The sequence below is a fragment of the Miniopterus natalensis genome, chromosome 1 (genome assembly GCF_054644295.1).
Source record: "Miniopterus natalensis isolate mMinNat1 chromosome 1, mMinNat1.hap1, whole genome shotgun sequence".
Classification (NCBI taxonomy): Eukaryota; Metazoa; Chordata; class Mammalia; order Chiroptera; family Miniopteridae; genus Miniopterus; species Miniopterus natalensis.
Window position 1 is genome coordinate 13433655 of NC_142081.1, and position 26569 is coordinate 13460223.

Genomic DNA, 26569 nt, shown 5'->3' on the forward strand with positions numbered 1-26569 from the left:
TCAGTCTCTCTTATCCCTCTTAAATTCAGTGCCCTAATGCCCAGATGTGTTTGAAATACTTAGTCTTCCTTGCCTGCCCATTTCTTTTTTCTCTCTCTGCCAAAGGCTTCAGGGAAACCATTTCCAGGAAGCCCCAAGCTTTCATTTCTCCAAGCATGCAAAGCAAATACTTCCTTCAAGAACTGTGAAACTCTCCTGAAACTCCTTTTTCAATGACTAGCGATGCAAAATGCAGGTTCCTTTTCCACAGCCTCCGAAATGTTGCCAGATGGTCCACCCCCAAGTCCAATACGGAGCTGTCCATTTAGTGTGTTAAATTATTTTATTTAAACAAAGTTTTCTTAATTGCCTTTATTGGGTTCGAGTCTCTTTTGCTGCTGTGGCTGGTGCTTCTCTGCAAGGATCACACCTGAGCCGGACAGCAGGACATGTGCTGTGCAAGTTCCTCCCATACCCTGCTGCCAACTCACCTCCAACACTCTTGCTCCCCAGCTGCCACCACAGCTCTGCCAAAGTGTCTCTGGGCAGATATACAGCCCCAGGCGGGCGCTGCCAGTTCTGAGGAAGCTTAGGAATTCAGAGGAACGTTTGTGACACAGACAAAGCTGTGTTTTCCTTTTAGGGGGTGTGGATGATTTGAACTTGACAGAAACATCTGCACACTGACATGTCTCTGTTAGGATTCCAACCCTCAGTAGACAGAGAGTTATAACTGTTTGGATTTAAATGGAATACTGTAGATGGGTGATTGTGACACTAAAATATGCTGTTATAGAGGTCTGCCATTTAGATGCATTTATTTATCCAATAATTTAGTTATTCAATAAAAATTCCTTATATTCTGTAAGTTAAGTGTCAAGCACTTAAGACACAGAGGGGCTACTTCTCTTCAACACTTAGTGGACCTAACCTGGAACTGAAAATTACATCTGGTGCTTAAAGCTAGTGGGCAAGTACTTTGTGTGTGAACTTTGAAAACAGCCACAATGAGGGTGACCGTAAATATTAAATATATAATTTAATATTCCATTTTAGTCTGAAAGGGGGTTTGTAAACTTATAATTGGGAAAACATGAGTCATGCATGCATGAACATAGCTTATATGTCTTAAAATTATTCCAGGTTGATTTCACATCATGGTGGTGAGTTAGTCACCCCAAATCTCTGCAGTTTTCACCATTATTGATCAACGTGTCAAGGAGGAAAATGAAATAACTCAGAGTTGTTGAAAGAAATGTGGACGAAAAGGACTTCTCTGAAAAGTAACCTCATAGGGTGACCTGGTCGTTAATTCCTAACTGGGAAGGTCATGGTGGGTCGTCACGTCCCAAGCATATAACTTTTCAGTAAAAGGTTTATCTTTGCCTTAAGCAAGCCCTGGCCAGTGTTTCTGTGCATCTAGGTTAATACACCTTTAAAATGCCCCCTCTCAGGCCCCTCCTTCCAATACCTGACCACCCTTTCAGAACACCCTGAAGGGCATACATAATCTTAATCCAATCCCCACCTTGCTTTCTCCCACCTCCCTGCATTCTTCCATATGTCCCTTCTTTAAGTTCAAATGCATAAAAGAACCTGCAAAACTGTCCTTCTCAGGAGCATTTGGAATCTTGCTCCCTGGCATATGTCATCAGTTTGTCTCAAATATACTCTTATAAAAATTCTCTACAGGTTTGAACGTTTCTTACATGGGCAGGAAAATACTCATAAGACACTTGCAAAGCTGGTGACAAAGACACTCAGTGAGCTGAGGGGGGTTAACCTGGCCAGCCTGGGGGCCAGACAGCAGCTTTGGGGAGCTCTGCTTCCTGCCTTGAGGACGGCCAGGTCCAGAAATCACTTATCCCTCCAATTTTCATGTTTTTCATCCCAGTTCTTCACAAATAATATCACTGCTCCTTAATAAAACAAAATAATGCCAAACAAAATGAAAGAAAACAAAACACATCCAGCCCCCTTGCCTGTGTTCTCAAGGAAAATAAGAACAGGAAAGGAAAATTGTATTAAAATATTTTCATTTCTTTCTTTTTTCCTTCTCATTTTCAAAAGTATCCTGTTCCACTCCATGATACTTACATTCAAAAAAAAAAAAAAGAGAGTGAGACAGGTGTTGGGGGTGGGGATGCAGATTCTAAAAGTAAATTAAAATAAATTACCGAAAGTGACTGAGAAAAAATATGGAACTCTAAAACAAAAATGAACAAAATATAGATAATTGCCTTTTCCTCCCCTCACCCAAAATTTACATCTCTGGGTGACATTTCAATGGTTTGGGGCCTGCGAAGCTCTTTTTTGTGGAGTCAGGCAGGCGGGTGCCATTGACCCGCTGTCAGCCAATCAGGCCCAGCCATCCAGGCTGCTTTGATGTAACATAAGTTGGAGAGTAGCAGGTGGCCTCCCCTGCTGTTTATAGTGCAGCTTGGGGAGTTCTGTCAGATGTAGCAGCTCCTCTTTATCTGCATGGAATCTGTGTAAATCACAAAAGAACAGATGGAAAAATAGTCACAGACCTCTGTTCACCTCTCAGGAGCAGCTCATAAACCTCCGCACACCACCCGCTCTGTTTCAAAAAACAACAGTGGGTGGGTTGCTCGCCCAACTGCTACAGGGGAATCATTTTGTATATAAAAACATCTAAATATGTGAATTAGACAAAGAAAACAAAGACAGCCAACAGCTTAAATGATCACAGCTGCTATATATATATATAACTTACCATTATATTCCAGACTTAGGTTAAGTAAACACAGAAAAATTATAAATGATCTCTCATCTACCAGTTCTAAATATCTGTAGAACGTCTTGGTGATGTCAGATGATGCCAGTGGTTTAATATGATTGTTCACTTGATTGTTGTTTTTTAAATACAAGTATGGAATCACTGTTAATATATTTTTCCTGAAAACTGTAAATAACTTTCTAAGAGTAAGCCATTTGTAGTTTCATATTGGAAACCATCAAAGAAACACTGAAAAGCTGAAAACAAATTGATTTAGAAAGTATTTTAATTGAATTCTATGTAATTGAAGGAAATATTTTTGATCTACACAAACATTTACCGCTTGTTTTTGTGCTGTTCACTCAAAATGCAGTGTGTGGTTCGTTTGCTGACTTACACAGATATATATATAATATTGTTTTGGGTTGTTGTTTTTTTACCAAGTGCTACTGCTCTGTTCATAAAACACATATGTGAGGCCATGTACCTAATCAGGTTTGTGGGGGGAAAGTTAACTTTATTTAAAAAGTTGTTTAAAATTTAGCCAGGTAAAAAATGTCTTAGTCCTAAAAGAGGGAATGGCAGAAACAAAGGCACTGATGTACGAGTCACAGTGGGCACGTACCCACCCCAACATTTTCAAAGTGTAATTTGTAAGACAAGGCGTTGAAAGAGATGAAACTGTAGGTTAGCTGGGTCTTGACCACAGAGGACCTTAAAGGTCTCATGAAAAAACAAGGGCTTTGACCTGGATGTGATCAAAGTTGACTACTGAATGTTGACTTTAATCTATTTATAAATTTAAAGTCTGTACAAGTAATACATTTAAAAACACATAAATTGTCCCAAGCCCTAGAGGGCACAGAAGTTGTCCATTAGAGTGCATTGCTATTCAGAAATGAATCAATTTCTGTTTTCTTGGGGATTGCTATAGAGTGTAGAAATATCGTTATGAAAAATCCTTATTGTACAGTGGTAAACTTATAAAACAGGGACAACCAAGTCTTAAAAACAACACAGTAGCAAAGTTCTGTGTTAGTAGAAGTCAATACCTTTACAAAAGTATTACAAGAGTTTTCTTTTTTGTAAATCCCAAGAGGGCAGGAAGAACATAGAAATTATTTCTAGAACTTCATAAATTAATTTTTTATAAATTCAAGTCTAGAGAGGACAATATATCAGACCATCAGGTCTCAACTGGGTGCAATATTTTCCTCCAGGGGACACTTGGTAGTTTCCAGAGACATTTTGCTGTTATAATTGGTGGAAGAGTGTGTTATTGACATCTAGTGGGTAGAGGCATGGATATGGTCAAACCTAGAATAGCCCCATACAACAGATAAATTTCAGCCAAAAAGTAATAGTTTTGGAGTTGAGAACACTGTTTTAGATATCACAAGCATTTAACCATATTCTTTATTCTCAAGAGAAATAGACTTCAAAATTTCATCATGTCTAATCATGTGCATTTTGGAGCAGTCAAGAAGTCATTCTTAAGTTCATCAACTACATGGCCTTCCTATAGAATGGATTCTTCCTCAAACAGAATTTTACAAAACCCTATTATAATTTTTAGTATTGAAATCATTTTTAGAAAGTTGCCTATGCAAAATAGTTGCTTTATTAAACTAAATTATGCTTAAAATAAAACTGTTATTTTTAATAAAGTTCCACCAAAGAGCGCTCCACTCATAAATCTTTGTTTTGAGTTAAAGAGTAGTCAAATCATTTCATCAGATCTAGCCTGAGGCAATTAAACATAATATTTCTAGATGGCATATTAAAAATATCTTTTGAATGTAAACATCAGTGGAGACAGGAGACCAGATTCTCATTATATGAGACTAAGATTCTCTAAATAGTTATCTTTGGGTAGTCAAAGATGTTTTTCTGGTGCATTTTCAGCCATTAAGGATACTTATTTTGTTCCCTGAGAAGTAAAATTAAAAAGAAATTTCTTTCCTTTTAGGCATTCATTCATTTTTTGTAATCTCTGTTTATTAAAGTTCTCTTTTGTCACAACAAAGATTACTTAAAAGAACCCTATTTTTCCCTATTTCTATGGAAATATTTTGAGATTACTTTTACTTTTCATCATTATGCCAAAAAGTTAAAAAAAAATAGAGAGGAATCTGTATTTTTTTGTAAATACGAAGTGGTGTTAAATAACCTAAACATTGAGAGGGATCAACGACCATACAAAGGTAATTATCAAAGATCAAATGGCCTAAAACCATATAGCAATGACATTTTGGTTTACCATCTTACCTTTTATTGTTGGTAAATGTGGTTGGTGAGTTTTGATGTCCACTCTTACTCTCTGATCTCTAACAGAGGATATGAGGTAACTGCATCTCTCAGATTTAATCCTGAATTTGAATCTCCAAAAATGTCTCATTGAAGGAACATTGAATGTCTAACAAGTGAGGAACTTTTCTTAATACTTGTTTGCTAAGGCCTTAAAACTGTGGCTGTCTTTTTAATATGTAGCTATGTGCTAATAAGATGGTAACTCCAGAATCCTAAAAAGTTGGTTATCCTTAAAACTTGGTTATCCTTAAAACTTAATTATTCTTTTAATCATTAAAACTTGGGGCATTAGTTTTGCAAAGTTCTCCCTGGGAGAGGGGGAAGAAAGGATTTCAACATTACATGTCATATAATATTTAGAAAATCTTCCCATTTTATCCTACTCCCATAGAGAATCTCAATACACATAGTAAAAAGAAAGAAAGAAACAAAAACTTTCTTGATTTTATTTATCCCAGCATGTCTCAAAGCTATTAACGTCTTGTGAATCTGATGTTCCAAGTAACAAATTTTAAAAGAAAAAAATAGTTCAAAATAGCTAGTGCCCCTCTTCTATTGATTCTTGTTGTGATTTAATTGCATCTTAAGTTTTGTTTCCTAACTACTTACTACTTCTCTCAGAGGTGTGAACAGGACAGGAGGTAAAATTTAGGTTTTTCTGCATTATATTTTTATAAATTATTCAGTGAGGGTAGGGCACTGGTAAATTTTTCTTACTATCTCAGAACCCATATCCTGAGGCAGAGATGATGAGGAATCTGCACAAACAACAGCATTCAATGTAACATTTTGATCACTTTTGTGTAAAGGGAGCACGTCACTTTTAAGGTGTGAGTCGTATTTCTCTTTTTAGAACTTGGCACACACTGCACCAAATATAGAGAGCGTTTGTTGGGCACATTTGTGACCAAATTTAATGCTTAGCTATACTCACACCATTGTTGTCCTTGGTAGATGGAGGTGGTATTTATCCTTTTGTTCAGCTTAATTTTCAAATTTAGTACTGCATCTGTCTTTCCTAGACTTTCTTCTGAAGACCTCATTTTAGGGCTCTGCTCTGCCTCCTTGTCTAAAAAAGATAACAAAAGTGAAGAACTGAGTCTCATGGGGCAAAATCAAGAATAAGATTGTTCCAAATCTAAATCATTCTGTAGCTCTGCCATCCAGGTTCCCTCCATTGGAAATGATGAACGTGTTCTGATCCGAGTGTAAATTGGCATGAACCTTCCTCGGAAATGCAATAAAGTTAGAGAAGATTAGATGATTTTTTAAAATGTACAATTATTCATATTCAGTGCTTCCTCTGCACTTCTGTGTACCATCTGGTCTTGATGGTCGAAGTGCCAAAATACCAGAAGGAAAGTTGTTTTTATGGTATTTCCAGTCCAACCAGAATCAGAAAGTACCAGAAATCTCTTGAGAAAAGCTTCTGTCATAGGACACAAAGCCCAGTTTGTCAAACCAAAGAGTTTAAGAAGAAAAGTCACTGAAATCAAATTACCATCCACATTTAAATACTGAAGAGAGAGAGAGAGAGTTCAGGGTTTGGAGTTTACCAGATACCTTGCATGATAATTAGAATACACACTATCAGCTTCTCATAAATATATCCTATTTCTTTGTAAACTACTAATTCCCAGTCAGGGCCCATATGAGAAGTAACCAATTGATGTTTCTCTCTCACATCAATGTTTCTCTCTCTCTCTCTCTCTCTCTCTCTTTCTCTGTGTCTCCCTCTCCCGTCCTTTCTCTCTAAAAAAATCAATAAACATATCCTTGGGCAACGATAAAAAAAAGTCTTTATATGGTACATGTTATATAGTCCTGTGTACGAGACCATTATGTCTAAAAAATACTTTAACATGCTTTTCTACTTCTATATAGGACATCACAGCTTGTCAAATACAAAGAATCTTGAATCTTAAAAGATTCAATCTGTGCTCTAAACTTACTGCCCAGAAGGTTTAGAGTGGGCTGTTAAATTTGGCAAGATTTTCACTTTCATTCAATCCCCAAACCTCCTGAGATTTATTTGACACTGAGTTTTATGCAGCTTAATTAAGTTCAATTAAAAAAACCCTCTCCCAGCGGGGCGTGGCTCAGTGGTTGAGCGTCGACCTGGGATCCAGGCGATTGGGGTTCGATTCCCAGTCAGGGCACATGCCTGTGTTGCGGGCTCGATCAATGACTCTCTCATCATTGATGTTTCTCTCTCTCTCTCTCCCTCTCCTTTCTTCCCTCTGAAATCAATAAAGATATATTTAAAAAACAAAAAACAAAAAACCTCTAAGTAGGAAAAGAGTTTAAGTAATGAGTACATTGTGGACATAACTCATTCATGAGGTCACCAGGTGTGGGAGGCGGACTGAGTGGCAGGTAACACACACACTATTATGTGACAACTATTATGCTAAGGAGAGATACTTAGCATGGGTATTGTCTGCTAGAAGAAGTGTTTTATAATGCATAGAACATAAGCTTTTGTGTCAGATACACATAGATACAAATGCTGGTTCTGCACCTGTCATTTGTGACCAAGGAATGGTTACTGACTGACTGATCTTAAGTTTCCTCATTTAAAATATAAAACCAATTATTCTACCAGGTTGAAAGGATCAATGAGCTATTGAATGTAAAGTCCCAGACCATGGCAGGTGCTCAGTCTTCTCCTCACCAACTCTAGCTGTATGAGGATCATAAAGTGATAGACAGCTGCAGGGCAGATGCTTAAGAGGTTGCCTGTTACAAAAGCATATTTCAATTTTTACTTAAGTCCCCCCCTCCATTGAAGGAGAAAGAATTAACTCTAGGGATGCAGCTCACATAGCTTAGGAGGCAATGATGATAATCTCCATTAGAAATACTCAGCTCCCATAGGCAATATTCTGAAATCTTTTTATTGCATGAAATAGTAATGCTTTGAGAGGGTCATGATCTGAGCTGAGCTGTATCTGAATCCATGTAGAGACGGCTTTTAAAAGAGAATTACTGAATCAGCTGTTACGCCTTGGACCCAGCCCCACAAAGGCCAACAACCGTCAAAGAAAGTAAAAACAATTCAGGCCAATTTTTAACTGAAAATAAAATTGCTCCTATTGAAGTTTAAGGCTGTATTATCTGTATCTGGTACATGCACTATGACATAGTTTGTTACAATATGATATCTGTTTCTAAGACAAATAGTTCAACCAGTTATTTGGAGGGGGGGGTGGGGAGGGTATTCACTTTCAAATCACAGTCCCCAAAAGAGTACTATATAAACACGAACTTCATGATTTTTCAGGGAAGCTGGGCATTGACACCCAGGATCTAATCCTTACACCCAAGGCCCTTAGATCCCAAAGTTGGGGGATCTAATCTCACAGTTGTTACTGTCCTGGTTCTGATTCCTTTTATGAACAGACCTTCATTTTCTGCTCTCTTACTCCCTTGAATCACTGGAATTGAATTCTCACTTAAATCACTCACACTTCCTTGAATTTTTTTTTTTTTTTTTTTTTTATCATTCCCACATAAGCCACTTAGGAAAGCAATTAAGGTGTCACCCTATCAGGCACCAAAGGAGTGCAGAACTCTGCCTTTTGGAGAACTTTGCCTGAACCTTCCTCTTCAACACTGTCCAGTGTGGCAGCTGGCAGTTGCTTTCTTAACTCCAGTCACTCATCACTGGGGTTCATTGCCCAAGCAAAACAAATATGAGAGATGTTTAATTTCTTGGAATGATAAAGCATTTATACTGTTCTTCTGCCTTAAGCTTTGAGACACCATGTCATTAAGAATGGGATCTGTCAAGAAATGCAAAACGCATCAGAGAGAATGCCATTGTCTCTGTGTTATGTTACAAGACTTTTATGAGATGGTGACATTCCCGAGACAACACCTGCTGCGTGGCTTTGGGCGGCTGGCCAGAAATGAAAGGGAAAGGCAACGTGCGGTTTAAATCCGAGGGGTGCAGCCTTGCATGGCTGTGACAAGCACTGAGACTGAACAGTTGGGAGGGTTGAGGGAGTCTCAGGCTGCAGACACGTGAGTTCGGAGTGTATGTGAATGCCCCGGCCATTGTCAGAAATTTATGAACAGGCAGATAGTAGGAATGCTTTCTTTTTGCTGGGTGCATATATTAGACACAGCTGTGTATTTCTTTCCTCCCCCATACTTCTAGGGAGAAGGCCCCTTGGGAATTTGGGGGAGTTCTTATAGCTAGTGGCTTCAAGTATAAAGTTGTAGTTGTACAGCATGTGTACTGAAACGATGGTGTTGGTGAAACTTCACATTGAGTTAACGGAAATAAATTTTAATGCATCTATAATTCTTATTGATGGGCTAGTATGGGTTTTTTCTCTAGAGAAATTATTGATTTTTTACATCTTTCTCTTCACCAGTTTTTGTTGCAAATATTATTTGCAACAAATACAGAAGATAAAACCTCTTGAACTTATAGTTGTTTTTGTGACAGCCAGATGGTCAAATTCCATAAACTGAACTCACTGTCTTCTCTGACTTCTCAGTGCCTCATGGTGGGGAAAAGAGGAGTTCCAGAAAACCAATCCAATGGTGATGGCAATGGCAGTGGCCAAAATTGTGACTTACTATTTCTTGATACATAAACTTCAACAAAATAGTACCTGTTTGGGAAAATCCATGCCATCTATTAAAAGAGAAAACTACAAATCCAATTAGGTAGCCCCCCTTTTTCATTAAAACGGGGCTTGATTCAGTGGAAACCATGTTCAGAAATTGGACACCAAGTCATTCTTTTTCTTTTTCTAACTAAATTGATGGTGGGCTGCTGTTGACTTTCTCGTTAGAGACTCCAGTAAGAAGGCTTCTTGGCCTTTTCTCCATATATCTATTGACCTTAGAAAGTGATGACTTTATGGGATGTGACCACATGGCTCACACCACTGTGAGGTAAGTGCAGAGCTCCCGGAATCCCAGTGGGGGAGTGGCAAGTACCATCATTCAGAAAGAGTTACTAGGTCCCCGCTGACCAGGATTCTGTAACCTTTCTCCTCAGGCTCAAATGAAAATTCAACTTGTTTTGTGCAAGTTATTGGATCTGTTCTAGTCCCCACATGATACTTCCTCTCTAACTCTCTCTCTCTCTCTCTCTCTCTCTCTCTGTGTGTATGAGTTTATGGAAGAAAAGAGACTTAATGTCGTTTGAACATGCAAATCTTATTATATTCTGCTTTGCATAACTTTCTCTCCTCAATAGGTCAGGATTGAGGGTATGAAAAAAACTGGATTTCATGTCATGAATGTGGAATTCTGAGCACAGTTAAGTGCCAAGTTTCAATTCTTCTGGGAATTCTTATCAATCTGATGGGTTTGTTTATGGAGCTAAGTCAGAGTCTTGAAAGCCTCTACATGCCTGGCTGAAACAGGGAGTGCTTCTAAACCTAAAATCAATGGCATCGATTCAATTATGGAACATAAGTGAAGACTAATGGTTTTTATGTTCATTAACTTCTAATTTACATAAAACAGAAGACGTTAATATGGTCCCAGCATCTGTGGGAAACCTTTTTAGTCAAGCCACAAGAAATGGGACTTACATTTTCATTTGCAATGGCTCGATATTACACAGGTAAAAAGATACGCTCTTCAGCTCAAATTCCATGATTTTCCCATTGTTTCTGTTGCTGAAGAAAATTTTGGAACTCGGGGCTGAATCAGTGTAACCTCTTTATCAGCCACTCAATTGCTTTTATAAGCAACATGAGTTTTCATTTTTAAGTTTTACCAGAGTTAAATAAAAAAAAAAAGTCATCAATTTTGGATTTTTCTGAAGTGCAGGAAAGTCAAACAGCCAAAATCAGGACTAAAGATAAAGACAAACCTTGAAATAATTCCAATTTGAAGTACATTCAGAGACATCCTAAATATTTCTGGTTTGCTCTTTGTGTGTGGGAATTAATAGTTGAGTTACTTCTGCTTCTTTTCATACCTTTTGTTAAATACCAGAAATGATGTGAATGTGATAAGTAATTAGAAATAATGCTATCTGAGAAACATCTAAGATCCCTGGACAGATTGCTGGGCAGTGAGAAGAATCTTAAATTATTTAAAAATCAAGTATTGGATGTGATTTTCTTCTTTCGTACTTGTTTCCTTTGGAGAACAAGTTACAATTTGTTCCCGTTCTCCAAGTTTATCTTGATTAGAAAAGTGCTGTATGGTTGCCTTGTGATGGTACTCTTCTTTGCAACCAACATTCCCATTTTTCTTATTGTTGTTAAAGTAGAGAGGTGATAGTGGTTTTTTCTGAGTAGTATTTTATTTGTTTGTAGAATAGTTTTAGACATATTCAGAGTGGTTTCTAAGCAAATTTGGATTTAAATTAAAACTCCAGTAGAGTTTTGATGACTTTGAGCTATTTAATCATCCTGAGACTCAATTTTCACACCTGTAAAGTAGGAATGATATTTCTATAGCTTGGTTTTTGTGTGGGGTTGAGCAGAGATTAAGTATGATATTACTTGCCAATCAACGAGCTCAATGAATGATATGTATAAGGTGCTTAATAAATAATGGGCTCTCATTTCTTGGCCTCCTTATACCTACTTTTTGCTCTAAGCTCTACTTCTCTTACCCCGTGCATTTTTCCTGGCATGGGAAGACAAGCGTCTTATTTTCCATTTTGATTTAAGTCTGTGAACTCTATGTACTTAGGATGAGGTTGGACTGCTTAAGATACTATGCTACTCCCTGGAACTATAAATATAGTGAGGTATAAAATAACAAGCCAGAAATGAACCTAATTGAAAATGGGGATTGGGAGTCAAAAATAAATTTTCTAGAAGAGTTCAGTTAAAAACAGAAAAGCAACAAAACAAAAATTTCACTTTTTCTTTAAGTTCCATGTATTGTATTTGACATTATAATGCAGAAGGGAATTTAAAACTTAAATGTCTATGATAAACAGAGTAACCCAGTTCTCTGCTTGTCCCCAACCATCTCATCCATTACAGTGTTAATATACAGAAAGCTATATACTTTCATATTTTTGAATGTTTATGTCATTCTTCTTTGCCAACTCTTACACAGTTGCTTTGATAGATTATAATCAGGTTGCTTAAAAGCATTTGAGCTCATGACTTACAGAAACAAGGTTGCTGTCTGAAAATAAACCTTAATGTCAAATAATAAGAAAAGAAATATTAACTTTGTTCACTTTGTTTCTGATACACATGATCAGAGTCAAGCTGAGAAAGGTCACATGCTCAAGTCTCCAATTTACTCTGCCCATGAGAATACTGTGATTGGAACTGTTTCTGAGGAGCCCAGAGGTACCTCTGGGACCAAGGAAATTAAAGAGGATTCAAGATGGGATTATGGGTTTGCACACATAGAACGGTATTGCAGACTTCCAAAACTGAAAAAGAAAGAGGAAGGAAAAGCCAGAGAATAGAGAAAATTTACTGAGATAAAAATATGCATATGAGAGATTAGTCATCATGGATATAACTAGATAACAAAATGAGGGGGGTTGCTGAACTACCTGACAGCACCCGATGGCGGTCTTAGGAAGAGAAGGCTTCCTCCTATCGTGGCTGCTCCCATGACCTTGACTAGTCCTTCTGTAGCGTCTGCTGCTGCTCCTGCAAATCGCCACCACTACCAGGCCCTCTCTACCTTCCATTTGCTATGACTTTATTTACTAAGATACTGTGCTAAGCTCTTTCAATCCATCTTGTCACTTAGATCTCCAGTATGACTTGGAGGTGGGTGTCAGCATCCCTGTTTCAGTAATGAAGAAGGAGGGGCTTGGAGAAATAGAGCAGTTGTCCAAGGTAGAGGGATTAGGTGGGTCTTTTCATACAGGTTTCTTTGACCTTGGGAATGGCTGTTCTTAAAGCAGAGACTAGGAGAGAGAAAGAGAGAAGGGAAGAGAGAGATGGAGAAGAGTGAGAATGTGGATTAGTAAAAAAAATGTACAAATTAGGATTCTGAGTTCCATAGCATATAGCAGAAGATCCAAAATAATACTGGCTGAACAGTAAAAGTGTTCATGCTCTCGCCTGAAAGAACCATGATAATAGGTAGCTTGTGGTTACCTGGCACCCCCATTCTATAATATTGTCTTCTTTGGTATGCAGCTTCTATCCACAACACTGACTCCTGGTCCAAGTAGGATAAAGTAAAACAAATAGCATCTCCATGGTAAACAGACAATTGCATGAGAAAGGAAACAAAATTGAAGTACATTACTTGGCTCAGCAGTGAACTGTATTGACATTGTTTAGTATTACAGACACCAAATATTGATTAAATTGATACATGTGATTTAAACATTGTGAGTGTGTGTGTGTGTGTGTGTGTGTGTGTGTGTGTGTATTTGGGTGATGTTTTTTTTAAAGCTATCTGTTTAGATAATTGAGAGAGATATATCAAGAAACAGAATTGCTATTGCAGTGTAAGCCTAGTCTCCAGGAATATAGCCGTGAAAACCTGATGAAACAGCTGTTAGCACAGGAAGTAGATGGCTCTGGTCAGGAGAAGTGGAATCAGAGTTGAAGTGGAGGAATAGCTTAATCTTGTTTCAACACAAGCCTTTCTTGTTTATCTCTTAAACTATAAAAGTAACCATTGTTTTAATATAAATATGCTTATTATTTTAATATCATAAAAATATTTAAAAAACAAATATCATGATCTTACAATTCAGAGATTATCATTATTTACTTGTTGGTGCACTTCCTCCAAAATTTAACTTATGGACATTTTTATATAGTGCATTCATTCATTCACCCGATGTTGCTAAGCAGCAACTACACGCCAGACAGTGGGCTGGACGTTGGAGACAAGGATGAGTGAGGCTGTCCCCAACCTCAAATGGGTCACATTCTGTGAGAGGAGGTGAGTACCAAAGCAGAGCACACAGCAAGAGAACATAGGCCGTGAAGAAGGTACAGAAAATGACAGATTTTCTAGCAAACTAGAAACTCCAAAATATGTGGAAACTAAACAACCCGCTTCTAACAACATGTAGGTCATGAAGAAATCTCAAGAGAAATCCAAAGGTATTTTGAACTAAATGAACACACATCAAAATTTGTAGGATGCAGTGAAAGTTTTACTTAGAGGAAGATGTATAGCATTGAATGCATATATTAGAAAAGAAGGAAGGTGTAAAATCAATAATCTAAGTTTCCACCCCATAAAACTAGAAAAAAAGAGCAAAGTAAATCCAAAGAAAGGAGAAAAAAAATAAATAATAAGAATTAGAGCAGAAATCAATGAAATTGAAAAGAGGAGATCAGTAGAGAAAATCAATACAGCCAAAAGCTGGTTCTTTGAAAACATCAATAAAATCGATTAGTCTCTAGTCAGGCTGACTTAAAAGAAGAGAGAGGTAAAGACAGAGAGAGAGAGAGAAATAGAACACAAATTTAATCAGACATTTATCAAAATTAATTTTTATTAATGGCTGTGTTTAACAACTGGCTCACAAAATTCCTAAAAAATTAATAACCATTACTCATGATCTCATAAGAGCAGCAACCAGCACATCACTAGTTGTCTTATGAGTCGGTAACACTTCCCAGAAAATGTGAAAGCTCAGGTGAGTCTTAATAGGTAAGCAGGAGTCAGCTGCCAAATAAATTTGGGGATGGGAAGGGAGATAAACACATTAAGGCACAAGGGTTTTACACTCTTGAGGGGAGCATACTGTGGTGAATGGAATATGAAAAGTTCTGTGTTGAGCTTGAGATGAAATTCTCAGAGAGCGAGGACTGTGATAGCAAAGATCCTGCAAACTGCATGGAGGAGCTTGGAACTTACCTGACAGGCCACTGGGATGCTGATGAAGGATTTCACGCAGGGGAATGAATGATTCGGATTTATGGCTTAGGAATCATCTGGCCAATCTTTGTAGAACGAACTTGAGAAGGAACGAGGCTAGAGCCCCATAAATATCTTGCAGGTCCAACTGAAGATAGAATTTAGAGAGTGTCACTGATATGTAGGTGGTCAGAGTAATCTCAGTAGTGGATGAACACTGGAGGGAAAAGTGGGGATCACCAGGGGGTATGGACAAATGCAGAACCTGAAGAGACACACTCATCTAAGGGCCTGGCGGACAGACAAGTCCCAGTCTGAGAACAAAAAGACCAGCAGAGGTGGGAATCGGATAGGAGACCATGGAGAGTGCAACCCAAGAGGAAAGACCATTTGAAAAGTATGTATTGAGAAGCAATGTCAATAATGCCAAATGCAGTTGCCATTTTTTTTTTGCCTAAAATTAAAATATTATATTTTTCTTATGTTAAAATAATATGTTATAAATATCTCGATTGGTGTTCTTACTTTTAGAAAATTTTAGTGCACAAATTGTATGGACTTATTATGAAATCAGGATAAAAATATAAAAATGAAAAGGAAGAGGCACACTTTATTTCACCTCTCTGAGTTAATAGATGAAAGCTTTTCAATTTTACATGATTTTAGGACTTTTCTGTATGTGTGTCCTTGCATATAAACATATAAATTAATATATATTTTATCGATAAGGAAATACACTGTATGACATAAAACATTTTAATGACTATAATATTCAGCATGTGGCTATATTATAATTTGTATAACCAGTACTCATTATAGGACACTTTAAATTACTATAATTATTTTCATCTATTTTAAGAATTGCTACAATAAACATCTCTGTACTTAAAATTTTTGTATGTAATTTTGCTCCCTTTAGGAACATCGTCCAAATGTAAAATTAACTAAGTTAATAAATATGAACACTTTTAAGGATCTTGACGCATTTTGTCGAAGTGCTTTCCAGAAATATGGCCTGATGAGATTTCCACCAGCACTCTGAAATGAGACCTCGGCAGTGTGGAGTGCTCCCCAATTTTGTCCATATTTTCAAGTAGTTTCCGTAGATCTTTCATGTACAATGAAAAGCAGATTCTAAAAGTAAACGTTTTTTCCATCCTATTAAAAACTAGATGTGAAACCCGAATGAACTGCATGCAGCAGGTGACACCTTGTTTTCACAGTTTCCTTTGTGCAGCCTTTGTTGCTGAGCTGTTCCCCAACTGTGACTTGTTCCCGCTGCTGCGCTTGTATTCAAATTGCTGTAATGTAAATGTCTTCCAGTTATTTCTAAAAGCTCCAATGCCTGTTACACTATTCACAATTTAACATTCAGTTACAGACTTACGTGGGCTGCAAGATCTTGAGAGTAGAGGCCATGCCACTTAGTCCCGGTCTGTCATCCACAGAATACATGAGATTGGGTAGGTCCTTGGGAAATACAGAGAAAAATGGAACAAAATCATATCCCCACTGTTTTGTCCTACCTGGATAATTGCCTGTTCTAACAAAAAGTAGAACTTAGCTGAAAAAACTTTTTGAACATTTTATAGACTGCACCTTTCCCCCCCCACTCAGACAGCTTTCTGAGTGATTTTAGAAAGGAACGTTGTGACTGTGATGTGTGTGTGTGTGTGTGTTATGGTGTAGAGGTGTGTGGTTGTGTGGGTAGGGGAAGGGGAAGGGACAGATCTAGATGACCTATTTCACAGTGTGAAAGAAAAGTTCAGGTGCATCGCTTCAATCACAAAGCTAGTAGGAGAAAGTTGATCTACAATTTAGACCTGCTGACTTTCTGGTCAGCCCTAGTTTTACACCAGCAGACAGCACCTTTAAAATTTATATATTTTCAACTACATTTATTCACATGTAGTTGAATATATTCAGAATATAGTTAAATATATTCAACGTAGTCAGAATATATTTATAAAATATATGATTTAGTCTCCAACTTGAATTGTAAACATTTCAACAATCTTAAGTGACTGGAGCCAGAAAGAAACTAGGGGACTTCACAAATTTCCAATTTTTCATTATTTCTCCTAAAGCAAATAACTTCTCCATTCAAATACCCATTTTGATTTTTCTTCGTATATATTCTCTTTCATAGTCATCTTCATTTGAAAATGTGACTCCTATTTAAATACCTAAGTAATATGCCTTTGAGTTACCATTACACTCATTTCTTTTGAGACAGTGTATTACATTTGCTATAGGTGTTCCTATAACTTACCTTTGTGTAAATAAAACCACAAGTATCAGAAAACCTGTTTAAAAATAGATCCCCCATAACTCCTCTGAGTATAACTTAGTGTGTTTTTGTGTGAATGTTTGTATTTTTATAGGTAAACTCTTACGTAGCAGGCTATAGAATCAAATCTATTTTAATGGTGTTAATGGTGAAGTTACTATTCAGTGTATTGACTATAATTTCACAGGCCTGGGTAACTTTGTTAACTGTTGGTCCATCTGTGTCTTCTTCATGTTGATATGTGCCTGCGTACATGGATATGTGTTTGTATAAGCATCTACACACACACACACACACACACACAGGAATTTATGCATGTGATATAATTTAGATAAAGGGGGAATTTCTGTGCCTTTAGCTACCATCAGATGATCTGAAAGTTTTCAAAGCCGCATTAAGAAATGTTTGATTTCCACGTTTGCCATGCAGCCCATCTCTTCGTATGTAAATAGTATCAGCAGTGAGACCCCCAGGGGAGCTGCATGGCCTGCCTCCAGCTCTGCTGGTGGCGCTTCCCGCCTCCCAGAGCATCCTGTAGCCCTCGGCATTTTGAGCGACATGCATACGCGCCCCTGGGTGCCCTGGCAGTAATCAGCGGGGGCAGCGTAATTGAGTCTAATCTGGATGTCAAGGGAGCCTCGGCCTGACCTGCAACCCCAGTCCTCTCAGGGAGAAGCACAGCCCGTCTCCTCCACCTGCCCGCCTGGCTACGGGGCCCATAGGAAGGAGCACTTGTCAGAGGAAGGACTCCTCTTTCAAGCTGGGTTCTGTTTCTTCCTTTCTATCCTGGGATGTAATTATCTCATGATAAGCACCTTTGTGTCTAATGACTTAATTAGGTAATCACATAAGTGCTGTAAGTGCTGTTTTGTGTGCTGAAAATGTGCAGTGCGTAGTAAATCATCAAAGCTCCTTGGTGCTGGACAGGAAAGCATAAATACCCAGCCTCGGAGTTTAATTTCTTCGCCTTACCCCCAACCCCCAGATAGGTCTTTTTTGGGGCAGTGGGGATGGGAGAAGAGGTGGAGGGAAAACTTCTTTGTGCTAAATAGGTGGAGGAGGGGATAATGGTGTTTTCCTGAGCTCTGACACTTTGGAATCTGGCCTCCACACATGCACGCAGCGTTTAATGTGTAACTGCTGCTTTTTCTCAAAATAAGGCCCATTAGCCAGAAAGCAGCAAGAGCTGAATGAGAGCTGTGGTTTCTTTTTTTCTTTCCTTTCCTCTTTCCTTTCCTGTATTTATGTGTGTACCGAGTGTGTTTAGCAGGTAAAAATGGGCATTTCTGGCACCATAATATTTCAGTTTTGTTCTCGCAGTCAGAGCACGTGCTTAAGTGAAAGTGCCTCGAGATGTGATCTTGCCAAAGGTCATTAAGCAATTTAAAGGGACTTTCTCTTCAAGGGTAATATGACTTTTAGTGAAACAATAGACCTATTACTGTCTTGTTGTCTCTCTCAATTGGTTTAGGTATGAAGGGTTTTTCCATGAACTTTGACAAATGATGTTTTTAAAATGTTTATTCTGCCACAGTGTGTTAGACCAAAAACAAAATTAAGAGAAGAAAATGTGGGTTAAAAAAACCTGTCTTTGCCAATTTCTAACTCTATGCCCAGGTTTCTTTACATTCAGTTGTTAAATAATTATTTACCATTAATAAAATAAGTAAACACTACAAGAAACTGACCAAATATTAACCAGCCTGGTTATTAGTTGGAATAATTATGTAATACTTTAAACTGTCCTCCCCAAATATTTTGCATTTTTTTATTTTGCTCATTACTCTTTCTAGGAAGCTTTCTGGAATCACAACAGTTTAAAATAGTAGTTTCTTAGCCTAAAATCTTACAGCATGGTTTATACCATTATTTGTCAATTTATCCCTAGCTATTCATTTATTCATGAACTTATTTTCATTTATTAAACTTATAAAATGCCTACTATACTTTTGGTTCCAGATCTTCTTTTGTTGCCTAGAATGGTTATTAGCTTTTTTGGGATAAAAATGCCATTGATCTTTTTGTTTACTGATTTGTTGCATCTCACAACAAGACTCTAAATTTCTTGAACATCAAGGCCTCACACTATGGACATGCAATAATTATTGGATTTTAAAAAAACACACAACACTTCATTTACCCAGGGACCAAATATCTAACACACATTCCTTGTTATTGTTGGTGTAACTACAAGTAACAAATTTTACAATGAATATCTGCACACTCTACATTTCTTTCTTCTGGAAGACTCTGACAACAGACCCAAATGAAATGCAGCAAAGCATGCTGTTCAAGAACAGGGTGTGAGGCTCAAGCCCGAGAGTTTGCATGAGGAGATGAGAGCAAGTTGCAGACAGGGATTTACAATCAGAGTACAGGGGAGATGGACACGTTTGCATACCCACTGAACCAGAAGAGCATGATTTCTGAGAGAAAATGGTAGGACATCCTCAAACACTGTCATATAACTTTCGAGTTGGTTTCTATTGAGTTGTCCTGAAGAGGGTTCATGATCAACAACAATTTCTGTAGCCTCAGTTTGTTGAACTATGGTGATATCAGTACCTTCTAGGAAACTTGCTAAGGATTTGAATGCACCAAATCTCCAGAAGCACGACTGTAATTGTTGGTTTGCTTTAATGGATTTAACTAGAATAAGAAAAGACCTTAGAGACAATGGGTGTTACCTGAAGACTAAACATTTAAAATTTTTGAAACCATTCTCAGACTTGGTCTAGTTCCTTAGGAGGGAATGGCTGGGGTTAAGATTCAAAACAGAGGCATTATGTAGATATGGAAGCAAATGGGAAAAAAGACTGACCCTGAACCGGGCAATCAGAGGAGAAAGTGCTTTAAGGTATATAAACAAGAGGGCCCACCCTAAGCCCCAAGTGAATCATACTTGTGATCCAGTCTGGCAAATGTCAGGTGGACACACGTTAGATCATCCTTGGCCCCGCCATGCTGTGGACTGCTCGAACAAAGATCCATCCTTTTAACCACAGACCTGTATAGGCAGAACTAGAAGAGACAGGAGTACTTTTCGATAATCAGATATGTAATCAGAATTCTGTACGAAACAGAGCAAGCCTTGTGATAGAGGTGAGCAATGGAAAGAAGCACAGCCTCTCTCTGTGGCAATGACTGTTCCCCACTTGGACGTGCCTTGGTGGGAGGGACCTTTACCTGCCTGAGGAGTGCTAGGGAGAAGATCAGTCTCACAGTGCGATCTACCTCATGGGTGGGTCTCCCTCAGGTCACTTAGGGAAATAAGTTTTACCGATTTCTGAAAGCTGGCTTGATGTGATCTTTATAGGTAATTTTGAAGAATAAAATGGACATATATGCAGTCTACTTCTCCGATGCCATAGGTGATAAATATTAGATCACTATAAAGCTTCAAAAAGATTTCCTGGATTCATATGAATTGAAGAAAAGCCTCAAATGAGAGCAAAAGAATAAGGGGTTTGTGGAGTTAGACAAAGTTCTTCTACAGGGGTTGGGCATTTATGAAATTAAAAGATAAGCCCCTAATAAATGCTTACAAATTTACATAGAGTAAAAACAAATGACAAAAAATTTCCATTAATATAATTAAAGAATGAATAATACCACAGCTTAATACATTTTTTATTAGCACATATAGCACTGTGCCTAGTACCATATGCCTTGCTTGGGGGAATATCTTTTAAAATAATAAGTGAAAGCTGAAGAATATCTTTTAAATGAATGAATGAAACGTGTGAGAGCACAATGCATTCCATTTACATTATTATTTTGTAATATGTACACTTGAAAATACACCCCATGTTAACTAGCACCAAGAACAGATACCCTGTCTTATTCAGCCCTTATATTCCCAGCCCAAAATCGGCACTTGAAGCTGGAGATGCAGTGGAGGAGGTGTGGTGAGAGGTGGAGAAATGGGAGGGGCCACGTGAAAGTTCAGAGTGTCCACGTCAGCTTCAATCTATATTCTTATTACCTGGAAAGCAGATGACCTTGAACCTTGTTTCTGTGAGTCAGTTGAAAACCCAAGTCACTGAAGAGTTCAGTATTTCAATTTACCCAAAGGAAATTAAAGATATGAGACTGAATTCATTTTATGCCACATTTTCTGTTTATATGGCTAAGGCTATAAACAAAATCCACCAGGAAATTCTAACCCCGATCTCTTATGCCATAAAATTGACACTTATATCCATGATTTCTGTCCTCAGTGGAGATTGAAAACAGCAGGTTGCAATTTGCAGCACTAAGATGCTAACAGAATCCTCAACATAATTGGAGACCATTATTAAGTTGTCCCTCCGACTCACATTCCCAGGTTGAATAATTTCTGTTCTTTAACCTTCCTTATTACTCTCCTCCTTTAATCTGTGAACCATCTCTGTGGTTCTCTGAAGGTGTTTGCACAAGATGTGATACAGGGCAGGCCAGGATCAAGGCTATTTCCACATGAGCTCATGAGTCATTTTGACCAGGAGAGTAAAACAGACCCAACCACAGGCCTAGGAGTCTTTGGAAGGGAGAACTGGCAGGGGGAAGAGAGGACCCAATCAGAGTGGCCTGAGGTTAGAGGGAACCAATCAGAGTGGCCTAAGATTAGAGGCATCCAATCAGAGTGGCCTAAGATTAGAAGCATCCAATCAGAGTGGCCTAAGATTGGAGGCATCCAATCAGAGTGGCCTAAGATTAGAGGCATCCAATCAGAGTGGCCTAAGATTAGAGGCATCCAATCAGAGTGGGCTAGAAGTCAGAATCATGCTTGCTGGGAAAGCCTGTTATTTGAGCACAGTGCATTCTGGATAGCAAACGACAGAGTGTGGAGAGGTAGGCAGATGTCAGACCGTGGTCCCTGTCCCTTGTTCAAGGCTCAGGAGCACAGCAAAGAAGACTGAACATGAGAGGATCTGGAGCTAGTCAAATATGATTGACAAAAAGGCCAGAAAACAAGAGAAACATTTTGAACACTTAGAGTCCCAAGAGAAGAAGGAAACACACTAAACCAATGCTGTGACTCTTGGAGGGAGGCTCCCCTCTCTTTCCTTCTAAGAGCAGCTTTCAAGATGTGTTCTGCACACCGTGTCCTCTGCCCCGATATAAGGTAAGTTTGCACAAGTGACTAGAGTAAGACGTTTGAAGACCAATTGTCAACAGCTTTTAAAAAGCACACACATCTATTAACATTTATCATTTAGTAGTCTCTCAACAAATACCTATTGTGTAGCAACCATGCACCAAATGCTAACCATTATTTCAATTTTGGACTATTCCCTCAAAGTTCTGTTTATTTTTCTAATGAGAGCAATAGATAGGTAGTTTTGTAGGGGAACATGAAGGGAGTAAGAGGGAATATCGATGGCTTGCTTAGCAAGATAAAGTTTTTCTTTTAGTCCACAGATATTGTTGATTACTTGTTACAATCTATTACCAAATAAAACTTGATATCTGAACTCAAGGAGCTTACAACCTGAAAAGAAGCTGGCAATTAAAATAAGCTGGTAAAATTCTGTAATGCAGGGAGGAAGAAAATATAATATTTAATTAAAGCTAATTAATGTGTTCTCAACCTTTTGACAGGCTAAATATACACATGGAGATTTTATATGACCTGCACTGATGGTGACATTAATTTTTTTTGCTTTATAGAACACTTTTCAACTTAAAAAGTTCATTTACATTACTTCTCACAAATTTTTCTGAGGCCTAGATAAGATAAAAGGAATGAGTTTTATGAAAAAGAGACAAGATGTAGAGCTGGGATTTCATAGTTCAGGTGGACCTTCTCTCTACTAGCATTTTTTAGGCTGCAACTTTAGGGAGCTATTTTTCAGATCAGTTCCCAGTTTACATCAGTCTTCATGTAGTGGTGACAGTGACATCAGGCAGTTTTTGGACCTGATTTCTGTAGTTTCAAAAGCAGTTAATGAAGTGCCTAACCAAAGTTATTATAGGATAACATATGGTTGTTTACTTGCATCTTTTTTCCCTTCAACACTGTTCACAAGACTATTATGTTAATAGCGACCTTTTGATACGAAGGTATTTAAAATAGCGCAGATAAATTAGAAAGAGTGGGAAGGAAAAAAGAAATTGAGACAAAAGAGCAAAACGTGAGTAACAGGCACAACAACTTTAATCTCAGCCATGTGAATTAAAAGGACTCACTCAGGAACTTTTGGGTTAATTCCACCTGGTTTTAGAGCTTTTTCAAACACATAATCAAAGGTATATTAATAATAAATGTGGATTTTAAATTGTCAAAGGTAATCATCCTTAGAGAAAAAGGAAGTTCAGAGCAATAGTGTCTGTATTTCACCAGTGCAAGCAAACTCAGAAATATTGATGCTAAGAGAAAGTTTCCTATTTTCTTTTGAGTGACAGAACCAGATATCAACATTGTCATACAAACAGTCAGGTCTGGGATTAATTCTTTAGCCAAGATGAACAGACACAAAAGACTTTGCAGAATGTGTGAGCTTAACTACTCTCCCTGCGGAGCAGGTCTTTCAAACACACCAACCAACTGAAGAGAAGGAGGGAGAAAGCATTCTCAACAGATGAAAACGGAACCAATAAAAGCCTGCAATTACTCATTTTAAAAAGGAAATGGACAAGCTATTCAGTAATAATATCTGTCTATTCTACAGCTTATATTTTCCTTAGACCGCAGTTATTTAGTGATTATTCTTATGCTTAAAAGTAGGCAATCCAAGGCATCAAAGAGTGTTGCTTTATTTAATAGAAAGGGTATTAGGTTTAGGGCTAATACTCTAGTCTTTTTCATGAAATGTTGATATAACAATTGATGCATATTAATTTATTTACCCAGCATAAGCTGCTTCCAGAGTCAAAATGCAAAATTACAAATTACTTTAATACAATTTAATATATCAACCAGAGGAGCTCTACTTTCTTTCCCTCACACTCCTGCTCCCCTCCTACCCCAAGCCCCAACCCTATTCTGGAGCAGGATATGTACTTCCATTCCTTTAACTTAATTGTCCAATCTTTGAGTGTTCTTTGTATGTGCATGAATTTAGTTGGACATTTTTTTCTTTAACAAATACACACACACACACACACACACACACCCTATTTTACCATATGATTATATAACCAGAGGATGCCTGTCTTGACTAATATCCTCTTAGAAAAAAGCCTTTGGACCCTCAGAGTTGCTACTCTAATCTAATAATTTAATTTGTAAAAATCAATTTCCAAGTTCTATCCAGGTCCCCCGCTTAAAAAAATCAAATATTAAAAAATCAATCAGACCAAGGCAGACACCAAGGTATACCTGATGTTTTAAACCATGTCACAAATCTTACAGACATCAATGAAGCGGAAAGTTGGGGAAAAGAAAGAAACTATAACATGGACCAATTAATAAATTATGATGTGAGGTTTGGTAACATTTAAACTTTCAAATAGTTGTCATGTTCCAAATTATAAAGATATAGATGTTTTTCAGGAAAGGCCAACTACTCTGAAGCCAAATTTCATAATAAAGAGAAGTGATTCTGGAGTCAGAGTTACCTGGGCTCAAATTCTGACCTCATCAGCCAAGTAGCTGTGCTTCTTGGGCCAGTTACTCAGCCTCTCAGCACCTCCCTTGCTTCATACGCTAAGGACGGCCAGTTATGTGGTTGCTACGCTTGTTCAGTACGTGCCTTTTCCATGAATAAGACTTTCTAAACATTTGATCTTCTTGTTAGTACAAAGAGGGAGACAAGTCAGATTTTGCCTATAAAATGGTAACTTCTAGGTTTTTGGAGCTTCCCCCAGGACTACTCCTTCTTAAAAATAATCAGTAGAAAATAATTTTTCTGCCAAAGATGTGTATTTTGGGGTGATAAATTTTGCCCCCTTTCTCATGGAAGAATCTGGTTCTTGCAAGGCCAGTGTGAGAGGAGATAAATGTATTGTTCTCCTAGCTTCCTAAGTTCTGGCTGGACAGATAATCAAATTGAGAAGAGACATTAACAGGAGCTCCCTAAGAATATTCGATCTGGGCCACGTTGGACAGTTGAGGCTTATGCTCCAGCTGAAGCTAAGGAGAAGGGGGGTTGTGGTTTAGAACTTCAAAGGGCAGGAGGACAGTTCACACGGAGAGAGAAAAGCAAATGCTTGGTAAAGAAATGTTGGCTAGGGCGTCTTCAACAAGGGGGCTCAGAGAGGACTTTGATGAGAAAAGGAGCTTTGCTGGGTTCCTCCCACTCTATTGCACACTAGTTCACATTAGACTGTAGTTATCTCTGATATAGCTACTTTCTTGGAGAAGATCTTGCTTATAAAATCTTTTCAGCAGTTAGGAGTAAGGTCAAAGGTTTTTTCCTGAATCTTTTAAAAAATATAACCGGCTTAAAACATCAATATCCCAAAAGGCATATTTTGGGGTGGCAAACTCTGCGCACCCTCACCAGGAAATGAACAGATGTGCTCAAATGTGTGGAATCCACTCTTCCGGTGGAGGGGAGGGGTTGCACTATGATTTTAACATAAGGAAAAGTACAAGGTCACCAAAACCCAGGAGATTCAGATCGGAACCTAAAATCTGAAACTTTTAATAGTATAGTTTTCTTGAGAAGCAGTCTTCTTCGAAAAACAAGTTCACAGGGTTTTGGGGCTACATGCAGGTTAAGGAAAAGTAGGTGTGCAGGTTCACATGGTGGGGACTGGCTCTCTGTTCATCTCCACGCCCCAAAGAGAGCCAAAAAGGAAGAGATAAAGAAAGTAATGCCACACTTTCTGAGAGTTACACTAGGAGAAATCTGCTTAGAGAATGAATTGGAGTCAGCATTCCATACTCCTATAGTTTTGCAAAGATGAGTTCTTGCATTGTTTATTTTCTCTCTCATTTCATTTTTAAAAATGTTTTTATTGATTTCAGAGAGAAGGGAGAAGGTGAGAGAGATAGAAACATCAGTGATGAAAGAGTCATTGATTGGCTGCCTCCTGCAGGCCCCCTGCTGGGGATCGAGCCTGCAACCCAGGCGTACTCCCTGATTGGGAATCGAACCGTGATCTCCTGGTTCATGAGTTGATGTTCAACCATTGAGCCATGCCTTCCAGACTCTTCTTTTTTTTTTTAGAAAAATTCTGTATTTTTTATGTATATCATTGGCTACAGGCCTATAAATTAGCCCATGATCCCTTCTGTATCCACCTTCATTAGAGACCATTGATAACTTAGTGTATAACTCAATTTCCTTTAATTTTTTTAGAAAATAACTTCTATAAAATGGATTTTTAGAGAGAGAGAAAGGGAGTTGGAGAGAAAAACATTGATGTGAGTGTGAAACATCAATCAGCTGCCTCCTGTATGCTCCCTACCAAGGATCAATCCCACAACCAGGGCATATACCCTGACAAGGAATTGAACCAGCAACTTTTGGTGCACAGAATGATGCCCAACCAACTGAGCCACCTGGCCAGAGCTTTTAAAAATGTTTTTA